This window comes from Panthera pardus, unplaced genomic scaffold (assembly GCF_024362965.1).
Source record: "Panthera pardus isolate Hobbes unplaced genomic scaffold, ASM2436296v1 HiC_scaffold_10, whole genome shotgun sequence".
Taxonomy (NCBI): Eukaryota; Metazoa; Chordata; class Mammalia; order Carnivora; family Felidae; genus Panthera; species Panthera pardus.
In genome coordinates this window covers 72,238,834-72,250,460 of record NW_026526655.1, presented here as the reverse complement: position 1 = coordinate 72,250,460, position 11,627 = coordinate 72,238,834, and the positions used below count along the sequence as shown (strand labels likewise).

At 38.3% G+C, this 11,627-nt stretch overlaps 1 pseudogene; it reads right to left on the bottom strand.

Moving 5' to 3' along the window:
- Positions 1-6,781: 6,781 nt before the first annotated feature.
- Positions 6,782-11,196, bottom strand: LOC109271770 (complement component 1 Q subcomponent-binding protein, mitochondrial-like; annotated as a pseudogene).
- Between the last annotated feature and the right edge of the window lie 431 nt (positions 11,197-11,627).

The window sequence follows — 11,627 nt, the reverse complement described above, 5'->3', positions numbered from 1 at the left end:
GAAATAAATTCATGCATATATGGCCAACTAATTTATGACAAAGGAGGCAAGAATATACAATGGGGAAAGGACAATCTCTTCAAAAAATGGTATGGGGAAAACTGGATGGCTACATGCAAAAGAAAGTCATTGGATCACTATCTTACAACATATACAAAAATCACCTCAAAATGGATTAAAGACTTGAACATAAGACCTAAACCCATAAAAGCGCTAGAAGAAAACATAGGTGGTAAGCTCCTTGAGATTGACTTTAGGGAATCATTTTTTAGATTTGACACCAAAATCAAAGGCAACAGGTACAAAAGTAAACACATAGAACTAAATCAAACTAATAAGCTTCTATACAGAAAAGGAAACCATCATTAAAAAAAAAAAGAGGGGGCACCTGGGTGGCTCAGTCAGTTGAGCCTTTGGCTCTTGGTTTCAGCTCAGGCTGTGATCTCGCAGTTCGTCCATGCTGACAGAGCGGAGCCTGCTTGGGACCCTCTCTCTCCCCCTCTCTCTGCCCCTCCCCCATCCACACTCTCTCTCAAAATAAATAAATAAACTTTTAAAAAAATGAAAAGGCAACCTACTGCGTGGGAGAAAATATTTACAAATCATATATCTGATAAGAAGTTAACATCCAAAATATATAAAGAACTACAACTCAATAGCAAAAAAAAAAAAAAAAAAAAAAATCTAATTAAAAAATGGGCAGAGGATCTGAGTATTTTTTTCAAAAAGATATGCAGATAGCCAACAGGTGTCTCAACATCAAGGATCATCAGAATGATGCAAATCAAAACCAAAATGAAGTACACCTCACATCTGTTAGAATGGCCATTATCAAGGGGCATCCGGGTCGCTCAGTTGGTTAAGCGGCCGACTTTGGCTCTGGTCATGATCTCGTGGTCCCTGAATTCAAGCCCTACCTACATCAGGCTCTGTGCTGACAGCTCAGAGCCTGGCGCCTGCTTTGGATTCTGTGTTTCCTTCTCTCTCTGCCCCTCCCCCACTCACACTGGGTCTCTGTCTCTGTCTCTCTCTCTCTCAAAAATAAACAAACATTAAAAAAAAAAAAAGGGAGCAGCGCCTGGGTGGCTCAGTCTGTTAAGCCTCCAACTTCGGCTCAGGTCATGATCTCACAGTTCACGGGTTAGAGCCCCGCGTCCTCGGGCTCTGTGCTGACAGCTCAGAGCCTGGAGCTTGCTTCAGATTCTGTGTCTCCCTCTCTCCCTGCCCCTCCCCGACTCATGCTTTGTCTCTCTCCTTCAAAAAAAAAAAATTAAAAAACAAAATTTTAAAAAATGGCTATTATCCAAAAAATCCAAGAAATAATAAGTATTGACAAGGATGAACAGAAAATGGAACATTCGTGTACTGTTGGTTAACAATTTAAATTGGTGCAAGGTGCCTGGGTGGCCTTGTTACAGTCTGGCTCTTGATTTCAGCTCAGGTCATGACCTCAGGGTTCTGTGAGTTTGAGCCCTGTGTGGGACTGGTGCTGATAGCAGGGAGCCTGCTTAACATTCTCCCTCTTTCTCTGCCCCTTCCCTGCTCGAGTGCTGTCTCTCTCAAAATAAATAAATAAACTTTACAAAAAAAAAAAAAAAAGTAAATTGGTGCAGCCACTATGGAAACCAGTATGGAACTTCCTCAAAGAATGAAAAATTGAACTACCATGTGGTCTAGCAATTCCAGTTCTGGGTATTCATTAGAAGAAAGTAAAAAATACTAACTCAAAAAGATATACGCACCCCCATGTTCACAGCAGCATTCCTTACAATAGTCAAGGAGCAACCAAAGTATGTACCGATGGATGAATGGACAAGGAAAATGTTCGTATGTACAATGAAATATTACTCAGCCATAAAACAGAAATACTGCCATTTGTGACAAAGTGGATGGACCTCAAGGGCATTATGCTAAGTGAAATAAGTCAGAGAAAGACAAATATGGTATCATCTCACTTACATGTAGAATCTTAAAAACAAACAACCCCACAAGCTGATAGAACAGATTGATGGTTGCCAGTGGCAGGAGGGGAATAGGTGACATGGGTAAGGAAGTCAAAAGTTGCAAACTTGCAGTTACAAAATAAATAAGTCATGAGATGTAATACAGCGTGGTGACTATAGATAGTAAATTATATTGCATATTTGAAAGTTGCGAGGGGAATATATCTTAAAAGTTTTTATCACAAGAAAAAACATTTTGTAACTATGTACGGTGATAGATGTTAACCAGACTTAACGGGGTAATTATTTCACATCATACATAAGTATCATTAAACTAATATAACATTATACATCAATTATATTTCAATAGGAAAACTCCCCTCAAAAAATGGAATAAGCAACTTTGGGAGTCATTAGCATTTCAATGCTATCTAAATCCAAGGATTGAATTATTTCACCAAGAAAGTGATTACAGTGAAAGAACAGAAGTTGTGCAAGGAGTGAGGCCTGGGGCATGGGTGGAGAGATGAAGAGAAACCAGCAAAGAAAGGGAAAACAGAAAACTAGGAGGAAAAACAAAATAAGAAAATTGTGGAAGGCAAAAGAAAAAGAACATTTAAAGGAGGATAGAGTGACAAACTTTGTTAAATCCTACAAGTCTTGTTAAAAAGTGAGAACTGGGAACTGACTGAAGTCACAGAAGTCATCATGAACACTGGCAATAACAGTTTTGTGGAGCTGATGTGAAGCAAAAGCATGATTAAGGCCAGAATAAGGAAGAATGGCAGGCGAGCATTATAGGTAGCAAATTCAACAGAGCTGAATGACAAGCAGAGAATTTATGGAAATAATGAAAGAAATGAAAAGAAGTATCTTTTTTCCCTGGTATGTTGTAGTAATAATCCAAGAAGGGAAAAGATGATGATTCAAGAGGGAGACATGTGAGTAATATGAAGCAACTATACGAAAACAAGAGGGATTATGGGGGAGTGGAAAGGCAAGTGTACCTACCTCTGGGCAGATCTCTTTGAGATACGTCTCAAAGATTATTTGATTTGATGATGGATTGGGTAATAAATACTAGGTACATGGAACAAACAAGCTTTGCAAAAGCAAAAATCTTACAGGCAACTATTTCTTTCTCTTTCTAGTTGGCCGTATTTTTGCTCCCACTATTTGATTTGCATACCTAGGAAATCTTGTTTGTTCTGAATTGTATTAGGCTAGTAATATTTGATACTGTATTTATGTTATTTCATTAATTACAACATAAAACAATGAAATGAGTGCAAAAAAAAAAGGTTATTTCCCTGAAAATTGAATGCTTCTGAAAAACTTGATAAAAATATTTTTCTTAAAGTTACTGTTAATTAGACAAGGTAAGATAAGCATATATACTTACAGAAAACATCATAAATATATATAGGGACTGTGCACCCAGAAAGCTTTGTAAGAATGTAAGTTCTTGGTGCAACCACTCGAGGGAACAGTATGGAGTTTTCTCAAAAAAACTAAAAATAGACCTACCCTACAATCCAGCAATTGCACTCTTAGGTATTTACCCAAAGAACACAAAAAATACAGATACAAAGGGGTACATGCACCCCAATGTTCATAGCAGCATTACCAACAGTAGCCAAACTATGGAGAGAGCCCAAATATCCATCAACTGATGAATAAAGAGATGGTATACAAATACAATGGAATATTACTCAGTGATCATAAAGAATGAAATCTTGCCATTCATAACAACATGCCATTCATAACAACATTATGTTAAGTAAAATAAATCAGAGAAAGCCAAAGACCATATGATTTCACTCCTATGGGGAATTTGAGAAACAAAACAAATGGACACATGGGAAGAGGGAAGAAAAAGAGGAGAGAGGGAAACAAACCACAAAAAATAAAAGAGAACAAACTGAGGGTTGATAGAGTGAGGTAGGTGGGTGGGAGATGGGCTAGATGGGTAACAGGTATGAAGGAAGGCACTTGTGATGAGCACTGGGTGTTATATGTAAGTGATGAATCACTGAATTCTACCCCTGAAACCAATATTGCATTCTATGTTAACTAAAATAAAATTTAAAAAAAAGTATCTAGGTTCTTTCTACTTTAAAGAATCTGATAATAAATTTTTATTTTGGAAGTGTGGGTTCAGGAAAGACAATGATTTCCACTTAGGGAATCAATCCTTAAATAAAAAGTACAAATTTACTCCCTCTCCTCCCCCCCAACAGACAGATTTAAAAAAAAAAATCACAAATGGGGCGCCTGGGTGGCTCAGTCAGTAGGGTCATGATCTGAGTTCCAGCCCCGTGTCAGGCTCTGTGCTGACAGCTCAGGGCCTGGAGCCTGCTTAGGATTCTGTCTCTCTCTCTCTCTCTCTCTGCCCCTTCCCTGATCATGCTCTGTCTCTCTCTGTCTCAAAAATAAATAAAAACATTAAAAAATATTTTTTTTTAAATCACAAATGAATGTGAAAGTTTGAGTTATTAACAGCTTACATTAAAAAAACTAAATGTTGGGGCGCCTGGGTGGCTCAGTCGGCTAAGCATCTGACCTCAGCTCAGGTCATGATCTCGCGGTCCGTGAGTTCGAGCCCCGCATTGGGCTCTGTGCTGACAGCTCAGAGCCTGGAGCCTGTTTCGGATTCTGTGTCTCCCTCTCTCTCTGACCCTCCCCTGTTCATGCTCTGCCTCTGTCTCAAAAATAAATAAACGCTAAAAAAAAAAATTTAAAAAAAAAAAAAAAAACTAAATGTTTTGGAGCGCCTGGGTGGCTCAGTCCGTTAAGCATCCGACTTCATCTCAGGTTATGGTCTCACAGTCCGTGAGTTCGAGCCCCACGTCGGGCTCTGTGCCGACAGCTCAGAGCCTGGATCAGGCTTCAATTCTGTGTCTCCCTCTCTCTCTGCTGCTGCCCCACTTGTGCTCACTCTGTCTCTTACTAATAAACATTAAAACAAAATTTCAAAAAAATAAATGTTTATTATATATGTATATATATATATTTTTAATGATTTCCCATTTTGACTGTTTTGATTAAATGAATAGCTATCACCTCCAACTTGCATTGGATAAGAAGTTTCTGTTACTGTAAATTCAGCAAATAATAATTAGAAATCATTTTTTAAAATTTAAGTATCCATATTAGAAATATTCCAGATAAAATGGTTAACATACTTTCCCTTCCTCCTTCAATAAGACTCTGTCTTTTTTCCTAATACTCAGAATCATCTAAAAAAATCAATTAGGTATTTCCTATGTATTAGTTTTGTAACTGTAGTACAAGTGATGTCCGCATTAAATGAACTAGACTTTGTCCCTGTGCTTAATGGAAGCAATAAGACTTCTTTCAGTTTTCCTCATCTCTCTCTTATTAGAAATCTTACCACTTGTGACCTGCTTGCTACCTGAATGCTTACTTAAGATTAATCTTTTTAAGGGTGCCTGGCTGGCTCAGTCTGAAGAGCATGTGACTCTTGATCTTGGAGTTGTGAGTTTGAGTCCCACATAGGGTATAGAGATTACTTAAAAAAATAAAAAAACTTAAAAAAAATAATTGTCTTTTCAAAACCTTGGCCTAAATAAATGACTTTTTCCCTTGCATGCCTACTCATTCTGTATTTTTAGCAAAAGTCACCCTTATGTTGTTCACTCACAAACTTCTCAACTAAGTATGAGTAAAGCAGATTTAATACTCAGAATTTAAATGTATTTAATAAATGATTTTATGTGTGGTAAAGATGCAGGTTATTATTTTTAGGATACTATACTTATTTCACAATTACAGCCTTATTATTAAAATATCATATTAAACTTGAAAACCCACTGCGAATTGTTAATTTATTGATGATCTAGAGTTTGTAGTAATTATAGCATGATTAGAAGTTTACGTCTGCTACAGCAAAAAAGGATTTGTAAAGATCAAGACTAAAAGTATTACTTAAACCTTGAAAATATCTGCCTTCATTTTGTTTTGTTTTTTGTGTGTGTGGAAGGTGCTGGACTATATACAAATCTGCTGAATGGAAGTAATCAAATCACCTAATTCTACATACAATTCAGAATTTTTTTTGGCAAATTGCTGCTAAGCTTATTATTAAGCTACCTTAAAGGTGTTAACTAATCTCCAGTTGAACAAGTTCATCAACTTCAGGCTTATAAATTTCCTACTTAAAAAAAAAAAAAATTAAGCAAGTTCACTAACTATTCTCCCTGATATGTATCCAAATACCACTAGTATATATGAATTGGTCATTTTGAATATTAAAACGTATCATAAGGATAACTAAAAATATATTGAAAAATTAAAACTATTCAACATAAAATATATTTAGACTGGGATAATATAAACTCTAAAACTAAATAATATAAATGTGTAAAAGCTTGAATTTAGATGCTCAGTTAAATTTTGATCCTACAAGGTTTTACGTGTTGAAATTCATTACTAAGAAAAGATAACTTCTCTCTCTCTCTCTTTTCCCTCAATTACATCTTCCACAATGCCAGTAGAGATCCTTTTCTAAAGCCTAAACCTGACTAAATCTAATCATGTCCCTCTCCTCCTTTCAAAAAACTTAACGAAAAAAAAAAAAAAAACCCTCACTAATGTCCCATCACCTGCAAGATTCTTCATCACTTGCTAGCCTGATCTTCCAATATTATTTGCTAGCACTGTGCTTTCCCATTTTGCCCACGTGAACATATTCCAATTAATTCTTCAAAAATCTGCTAAGATTTCAACTTGTTTAATCACTAATATTTATTGACTATGACTATATTACCAGTATTTTTTTAATGTTTATTCATTTTTGAGAGAGAGAGACAGACAGACAGACAGACAGACAGACAGAACATGTGTGGGAGAGGAGCAGAGAGAGCACAGAATCCGAAGCGGGCTCCAGGCTCTGAGCTGTCAGCACAGCCCCGATGCAGGGCTCGAACCCACAGACTATGAGAACATGACCAGAGCCGAAGTCAGATGCTCAACCAACTGAGCCACCCAGGCACCCCAACTATATTACCAATTTTAAGGTCCAGGGCTATGTGTTATAAATATGTAACTTTTAGATGATAAAATGCAGCCCTTGCCTTCAGAGTAGAACAATATGGTGACTTTCTCCCTAAAATATTACCCATCTCACAGTTACCTTCTTCAGAGCTACCTCTTTACATTAAATCTAATTTTTCTGATGCATTTATCATCCTCTAATGTAATTATTTACAAGACTGTTTAAGTTCGAATTATTTTCAGTGATAATGAATGAGATGAAAACCATCTCAGAATACGTGTGTGTCTGACTTCAGAGTAGGTTTGTTTCCTGGCCAAAGCCTACTATAAATCTAAGATGTTCAACGTCTTGTCTGTTCTACTGGCTCTTGGCAAAACTTCTGAGACCTTCGAGAAAAGCAATGTATTCCTGGTGCTCCCCAGGCAGTGCTGAGCTCCACCAACTCACCTGCAAAAGTGTTATCCACCCCTCCGGCTGCCACAAAATCCATCAGGTAGTTATATAAGGCCCAGCCCAAGGAACTGGTGTTGAGTGTGTAATTTGTGTTCTTCCATGCAGATTCGCCAATGGACTGAAAGCTCACCTCACTGATGGAGAAAATGTCGCTCTCGTCCTCCTCTTCTTGCCCAACCTCATCTTCTGGATAGTGACAGTCCAGGAATAGGGCCTTCTTACCAGCATTCTTTTAACTTCAACCATGAAATTAGGAGTGGACAATTCAGGTTCCTGTTCTTCAACCTTCTCCCTCAGGGAAGGATCCTCCTCCCCATCAGATGTTGGCAGGATGCTATTGTTAATGTTGAAAGTGACACTGATCTCTTCTTCAGCAACTTTCCACATTAATTTGACTTCTGTCCCATTCACTTCCAGCTCCTAACCTCCAGACATCTTGGGGAGGGACTTAATGCTTCTGTATCTTTTTTCTCCTTAATTTCATCATCCAGGGATGCAACAAAAGCTTTGTCTTCCTGGTTGTGCAGCATGCGGCAGCTGCAGCCACAGGGCCCTCGAGAGCTCAGGAGGCCCTGCTGATCCAGCCCATCTGCAGGTGAGGGGGCCTCAAGTGCCCCATACAAGGCCAGGCATGGCTGCAGCAGAGGCCAAGGCAGAGGGGCTGGGCTGGTCACAGAAGCTCCCCCCCCACCAAAGAGCTGGGAACGCTAGGGAGCCCAGATCATGAGGCACTCAGTACAGCAGAGGCAACATCGGGGCCATAGACACGTGTGGGCACAAAGGATGACCCAAGTGGAAGATCCCAGCCCACGCCCCACTGTAAATACCCTATTTCAAACTTTTTCATTATCATAGTATTTGTTATAGTGATCTGTGATCAGTGATCTTTGATGTTATGATTATAATTGTTTTGAGGTGCCATGAACCATGCCCATACAAGATGATGAACTTAATAAATGCTGGATGTGTTCTGGTTGCTCCACTGATGGACAGATCTCCTGTCTCCTTCTCTCAACTTGGGCCTATTCCCCAAGACACAACAATATAGAAATTAGACCATTTAATAACCTTACAATGGTGTCTAAGTGTTAAAGGGAAAGGAATGTCTCCTACTTTAAATTGAAAGCAAAAATGATTACGCTTAATGATGAAGGCATGTTGAAAGCTGAGGCAGGTCAAAAATTAGGGCTCTTGTGCCAAACAGCCAAGTTGTAAATGTAGAGGAAAAGTTCTTGAAGGAAATTAAAACTGCTACACTAAAGAACACATGAATGATAAGAAGTGAAACTACATTATTGCTGATATGGAGAAAGTTTTAGTGATTTAGACAGAAGATCAAACCAGTCAAAAAATCCCTTTAAGCCAAAGCCTAATCCAGTGCAAGGCACTAACTCTTCAATTGTATGAAGACTGAGAGAGGAAAGGAGGTCGCAGAAGAAATGCTGGAAGCTAGCAGAGGTTGGCTCATGAGATTTAAGGAAAGAAGCCATCTTCATAACATAAAAGCATCAGGTGAAGCAGCAAGTGCTGATGTAGAAGCTGCAGCAAGTTATCCAGAAGATCTAGCTAAGAGAATTAAAGAAGATGCCTACACTAAACAACATATTTTTCAATGTAGACAAATAGCGTTCAATTGGAAGATGTCATCTAGGACTTTCACAGCTAGAGAGGAGAAGTCAATATCTGGCTTCAAACCTTGAAAGGACAGATTGACTCTTGTTAGGGACTAACACAGCTGGTGACTTGAAGTTGAAGCCAATACTGATTTGCCATTCCCAAACTCCTAGGCCCTTAAGAATTACGCTACATCTACTCTGCCTATGCTCTATAAATGAAACAATAAAGCCTGGATGATAGCACATCTGTTTAAAACATTGTGTACTGAATTAAGCCCACTGTTGAGAACTATTGCTCAAAAAAAAGATTCCTTTCAAAGTATTACTGCTCATTGACCATGCACCTGGTCACTACAGAGCTCTCATGCTGCTGTCATGCTTGCTAATACAATATCCATTCTGTAGCCAATGGATCAAGGAGTAATTCTGACATTCAAGTCTTACTATTTTTTTTAATGTTTATTTCTTCTGAGAGGGAGAGAAACAGCGTGAGTGTGCAAGCAGGGGAAGGACAGAGAGAGAAGGAGAGAGAAAGAATCCCAAGCTCACAGCATAGAGCCCAACTCAGGGCTCCATCCCACGAACCATGAGATCATGACCTAAGCTGAGTTGCTCGGGGTGCCTGGGTGGCTCAATCAGTTAAGTTAATCCCTGCTTAGGATTCTCTCTGCCCCTCCACTGCTCGCTCACATGCTCTCTCTCTCTCTCTCTCAAAATTAATAAACATTTAAAAAACATAAATAAATCGCTTACCTTCGAGAAGAAAAAAGGGACAGATGCTCAACTGACTGAGCCACCCAGACACCCCGACATTTTACATTTTAAAAGTTGATTTTAGGGGGACCTGTGTGGTTCAGTCAGTTAAGCATCAGACTTCGGCTCAGGTCATGATCTCACGGCTCATGAGTTTAAGCCCCACGTGGGGCTCTGTGCTGACAGCTCAGAGCCTGGAGCCTACTTTAGATTCTGTGTCTCCTTCTCTCTCTGCCCCTCTGCCTCTCATGCTCTCTCTCTCTCTCAAAAATGAGTAAACATTAAAAAATTAAATTAAAATAAAAGCTTATTTTAAAACATTTATTTCTTGACATGATAAGTAACAGTCTTAACTACATCTAATAATATTTTCAATACCTTCTCAGAATTTAAGATCTGTATTTTTCAGGGTTCACTTAAATAGTATGTGTGAAAATATATTGACCACAGTAGGCTTATATCACATAATATCAAATCTCATTCCCTAGAAAACATGTGTTATTGTAATACCTATGAATGAAAAGCACATTATAAACATCTAAAGATACAGCAGCACAGAATAGATAGTAGTCTAACCATTCACAAGAATGAAAAGCTCTTTTCCAAGCTGTTAGAAAGGCTCTTTCTCGGGGCGCCTGGGTGGCGCAGTCGGTTAAGCGTCCGACTTCAGCCAGGTCACGATCTCGCGGTCCATGAGTTCGAGCCCCGCGTCAGGCTCTGGGCTGATGGCTTGGAGCCTGGAGCCTGTTTCCGATTCTGTGTCTCCCTCTCTCTCTGCCCCTCCCCCATTCATGCTCTGTCTCTCTCTGTCCCAAAAATAAATTTAAAACGTTGAAAAAAAAAAAAAAAAAAGAAAGGCTCTTTCTCAATAGCTTTTTAGGCAAATGAACAAGTCTGAAGCAAATGAGAGTTAAGTTTTCAGGTTATTTTTCCTCCTAGTCAACCGACCTTACACTGCATATCTTTAAAACAGGAGTTGTAAATTAAACACAACTACAGGTAAAGAATTAGACTCCTCATTAATTTCAGTTGATGGCTGCTTTGCCAATTTCCCTAGTCCACTTCTGTTTCTATGGTAACAAAGGTAGACTCAAGAAGCAGAAGCAAATATTTTAAGTTAACAGTTATGTGGGGAGAGTCAAGTACTGAATGGCATATACAGTAATTTAATTTTAAGAAATAATCTAAACTATGAAAAGGAAGAAGGGAATCACAGTTCATTTAATCTAAAAGCAACTCAAAAGGAGGAGTCTGCCAGTCCAGTATTTTTTCCTTGATTATCTTCACAGAAAAATATTTTCATTTTCATTTAACTTCTCTAAAAAATCTGGTCCCACTCCCACTATGGGTGGCCAAAAAAACAAAACCCTAAACTCACCAAGTGTCCAGATTTACTTTCTAACACAAAACTCATACTACTAGCATGAAGGCTTTAAAATATGATAGCGTATTTTGTGATCTTAACTAGGGCTCCATTTTAGACTGTGATTTTCTTTGAAACAGCTGATTCTAATATGACCTTTTATTTTTAAGCAAAGCAACTATATTTAAGAATGAAAACAAACCTATTAATACTGGTATGAATCTTTCATATATATGCATATAATGAAATACATATTTATCTGGAATACGAATTTCTCTAGCAGAGTTTCTAAATATTTCTGGGATCATCTTAAGTTTGAGTATCTAAAATCCTGAATTAGTTAAATCCTTTCAACTGTTTATTCTTTTCTAAGTTGCTTTAAGTTCAAATTTTTCTTTTTCCTCTCTCAAAACATTTTCACTCCAAAGAGTCTATATTTCTGTCTCTGTCTCTGTCTCTCTCTCATTACTCTGGGGGAAGCA